This window comes from Sinocyclocheilus rhinocerous, unplaced genomic scaffold (assembly GCF_001515625.1).
Source record: "Sinocyclocheilus rhinocerous isolate Xijiao unplaced genomic scaffold, SAMN03320098_v1.1 scaffold1136, whole genome shotgun sequence".
In the NCBI taxonomy this organism is placed as follows: Eukaryota; Metazoa; Chordata; class Actinopteri; order Cypriniformes; family Cyprinidae; genus Sinocyclocheilus; species Sinocyclocheilus rhinocerous.
Genome location: NW_015647033.1, coordinates 961,385 through 966,055, shown reverse-complemented (window position 1 = coordinate 966,055; position 4,671 = coordinate 961,385). Strand labels below are relative to the sequence as shown.

Below are 4,671 nucleotides of genomic sequence, written 5' to 3'. Positions count from 1 at the left end.
ACAGATTTAGACAGATTTGTGAACAATATTTGAGAGAAATAGGCCTTTTGTGTACATAGAAAAAGTCTTAGATCTTTGAGTTCAGCTCATGATAAATGGGGGCAAAAACAAAAGTGTTGTGTTTATAAATTTGTTCAGTGTATATATATATATATATATATATATATGCCTATATACATGGTGCGATTTGTGAAAAAACCAGAGGGGGGAATGCTTTTGAAAACTTTTTATGAAATGTTTTTAAAACGACAGAAACTGTATTTAACGTGGTCACAGTTTAATAAAAACATTGTACGTTAGGCCTATTAATTGTAATGATTTCATTTCCACGGTTATTCAAACAACTAATAAATTATATAGAGAAAGCGAGCAAAGAACATAACGGAGCTTTTTGAAACTCTGAATCAGTTAAACCATTGCGTCGCAAATGATTCAATGTTTCGAAGCACTCCAATCGGATCGCGTATCACAAATCATTTGATTCAGATCGGGACTTCAAAGCGTGTATTGCGAATCATTTGATTCAGATCGGGACTTCAAAGCGTGTATTGCGAATCATTTGATTTAGATTGGGACGTCAGAGCGGGTTCGTGGGATGTTTTTATCCCCACCGGGGATAAAAATAATTCAGCAGAGGCAGGGATGCATAGACCAGAGGGGGGGAAATCCCCCCATCCCCCCGGGCAAATCGCACCCTGCCTATATATATATATATATATACAGTATATATAGTAAGTAATGACAGAATTTTCTTTTATTTTGGGTGAACTTTAGTTTGAAAAGAATAGTTCCATGTGATCATAACACAAAGGAAATTGCTCAAAAGTAAAAACAAACACTCCCAACCGTGATCAGTGGTGCTATTCCCACATAGTCTCTCTGAATGGTGTAAATCCTCATGGTTCCATCATCCCGGATCATGTTTCCAGGCAGCTCTAGTCGCCACGTGATCATCTGGCTCTCTAACTGATCACTCTGCTCCTCCGTCTCAAAGTCCATCTGCAAGACCTCCAGCAGACCTCTGTAAATACAACATCAGGACACAGTCACATCTCAATCTCTGCAACAAGTGACTTAAATTCATTTTCTGGGTCAAAAGAGACATACAGAGTCAAAGAGGACAGTGTGGAATCTTAATAATGAAAGCACAATCCGCCATCAGGAGAGATGGAGCTTCTCATCCACTTCAGTAGCATTAAAACACTCAGCATTCTAATGAGCATATCAGGTTCATTGCAGGAATAAGCTCACACCGGGCCTTTCAGCTGGAACTTGCTTTGATAAAGTGCTTTTATATAACTTACAGAAATCAAACTTTTATACAACTTCTTACGGTTCATGCATTTGTATACGGCATGCTGAAGCTCTCACGTAAAAGGAAGCTTTGAAAGCATCAGAAAAGCTAGTATCTGCGATATAGAAAATGCTTTCCCAGAGTGGACAGATCCATTTGATTCAAAACTCTGCAAATCTTTATACTATATTGTCTTAAATGATGCAATCTGATTTTTGCTTTCAAGACCATTGTTAAAGGATAATGGGTGAAAAGTCAAGAGAGTCATGACCCATCATCACTATGCTGTGTTAAGTGCTTCCCAGCACAGTGTTAACCTCGCGATTTGGCTCTTCACTGGTTAATGTGGAGATCTTTGTTCTAATCTTGTGGAACGTGCTGGTCTTTAAGCTGGTCTAACACACTGATGCACTGAGGATGATTAAAGATAAGTGGGTCATCGATGTAAAACACGGAAAGAAGGGAGCTGAGAGAAGTACTCAGGAAGATACCGCTTGCTGAATGGCAGCTGGTGACAGCTCCCGTTGTTGAGCTACTATAGTTTGAAAAATTCAATTCAGCGTAAAAGACAATATAATCACTGTCTTAACATGATTCAGTGAACAAGTGAAATAACTTGATCCTGTACTGATTTCCTGTTGTGAAGAAGTAAGGGCTTGTCCCTTTATAAAATACCCAGTGGCCTTTCGTTTACATCTCAGCCATCATCTGCTACTTGCTAATGCTAGTCAGAGACAGGTGGTATTATGTGGTTTCTCATTTTTAAGAGTATATGATTGTACCAAACTGTTATATATGCAAGTGCAAGATGGGTCATCAATAATTTTACTTCATCACTATTTAAAAGTTTGGGCTCAGTAAGATTTTTTTAAGAAATTCATTTTATTCAGCAAGGATACATTAATTTGATCAAAAGAGACAGTAAAGACATTTATAATTCTTTTTGAAATTTTTATTTGTCAAAGAATCCTGAAAAAAGCATCTTGGTTTCCAAAAAATACTATGCAGCAGCACAACTATTTTCAACACTGATAATAATAAATGTTTCTTGATAATAAGAATAGAATAATAAGAAATGTTTCACCAAATCAGCATTTTATAATGCATTCTGAAAGATCACGTGACACTGAAGACTGAAGTAATGACTGCTGAAATTTAATTTATTTTAATTACAGCTATTTTTAATTGCAATATTACTGTTTTCACTGTATTTTGACAAAATAATTGCCATGGTGAGATTAAGTGTTATTTTAAAAACACTTAAAAAAAAAAAAAACTTTGAAAAGCATACAGTATCTGCTTTTTTATTTAATTTGCCAACCTGTACAAGTACACTATATGACTTCAGAGTTAAAATACATGGAACAAAAGCCACAAAACTTAAAATTAAATGTAATAATCCAATGAATGAATTAATCATTATTATTTCTGCTTCCTGTAAATCTAAAGTCATCAATACTAAAAAGTATAAGTATGTTACAAGCTGCTAGGACTATAGTATATACAGTATTCACTATATTATAGTACAGTACATGATACATGCTATACTCTGCAATAATAATGAGAAGCCATTGCCATGGACACTGAACAAGAGCCGATGAGACCAAAAGAAATATGGCACCCAGATGGAGGCTCTTATTAACAAGATGCTCACAGTTTTTGAGACGCATTTGAATTGGATCCAGAAACACTCAAAACTCTTTATATGAAAACCAAGCCAATCGCTCCCCAGCTTAGATGCACATAGGTAACATAAACTTAGAGCTCATTCTTCTTAATAACAGCGGAGGAGTTGTATGTTTTCTGTGGATACAAGCAGCTGAGGTGATGGAAAGATATCACATTTTTATGAAGTTATTTTCAGTTGCTTTCCACATGAATACCTAACGATATGGAATTGATTTGTGCCATTAATCATGAAATCGCAAAGTGGCGAGTTTTTCTCTGAAGCTGCTTTCTGTGCTTAATAAGTGTCTGTACAGGGTAAATGCGGTTAACCTGCACCTTTTTAACCAGTAAAAGATGGTATTTCATTTTCATTCAAAATACCATACTAAGGCGAACAGGTTGTCTGAACATCTGTTAGTACCTGAACAATGGGGGCTGGGGGGGGGATTAGAAGGTTGTTTTTCTCTGTCAAAAAAAATTTTTGCAATCTGTCACTTAAATCTCACAATTTCAGAGGAAACAGACCACATCTGGCGATGTGCAAGGGCAAAAAAAGCTTTTTAGCAATGAAATGTGAACTAGGGAGAGTCTGCGGTTCAGTGGTTTCTAAGAACAATGAGATGATGCAGCGACGGCTTGCCTTTTGCTAGTAAATGTGCTTTTCTTCTGGCAGGTCACAGTAATGGTTTGGGCGTCACTTCCTCTCCCAGGTTCCAGAGTGATGTCCCACAGGTTTGCGTCACTGGGTCTGGCTGTGCTGAATGACATGCCTTTTCTTGATGTGGCTCTGTGAGAAGGAACAAACAAACAGACAGATGACATCAGTGGAAAGGTCTAAGCCTCAGGCGGACGCCTACAGTCTGCTGACTGATCGCCTGAAGCATACTGCACACAAACATGATAACACCTGGCTGAAATGGACAGTTGCGATCTTATTGGCTGGTGCTAGTAGGATTTCCACAAGTACAGTTAATATACACAACCATTCAAGTATAAGGTCAGCAAGAAGTCTCTTATGCTCAACAAGGGTGCATTTATTTAATCAAAACTACTGTAACAATACTGTGAAAAAATCTCACAATTTAAAATAACAGTTTTCTGTGTTTTCAGTGTCACATGATCCTTTAGAAATCATTCTAATATGCTGATTTGGTGCTCGAGAAATATTCTTACATTCTTATCATTATCAATGTTCAAAACCGTTTTTTTTTCTGAATTCTTTAAGAAAAAAGTTCGAATAGCATTTAAATAGTAACAGCAATCATTTGAAAGACAAATCTTTTGTAACATTTTAAATGTCTTTACTAAATGTCACTTTTGATCAATTTAATGCATCGTTGCTGAACAAATTTAATATCTTTAAAACAAATCTTACTTAATTGAACTTAAGGACAAAATAACTCAAATTGGTTAGCATCATTTTAAAGATTTGATGTGCAAATTAGCACATAATCTCAACATTCACAAGAAGAACTGTATATTTGGCTTCACTTTTTGAATTATATTTATGAAACAACATAATACTTTTGGATGGACATTCTGATTACAAAGTCTACGCCCATGAGCAAACATTATGCCCACACTGGTTTATTATCTGCCCCTAACCTGTGATTGGTTTGCTCTAAGTGGGTGTTTCTTGACCAGAATAAACTACTGTACAAACTGGACTAGACTTAATGATAACAGTAAAAAAAAAAAAAAAAGGAAAC

General features: G+C 36.1%; 1 pseudogene; it reads right to left on the bottom strand.

The window, feature by feature from the left end:
• The window catches only part of LOC107708363 (transmembrane protein 132D-like), a 28,725-nt pseudogene that overhangs the window by 15,210 nt on the left and 8,844 nt on the right, over positions 1–4,671 (bottom strand).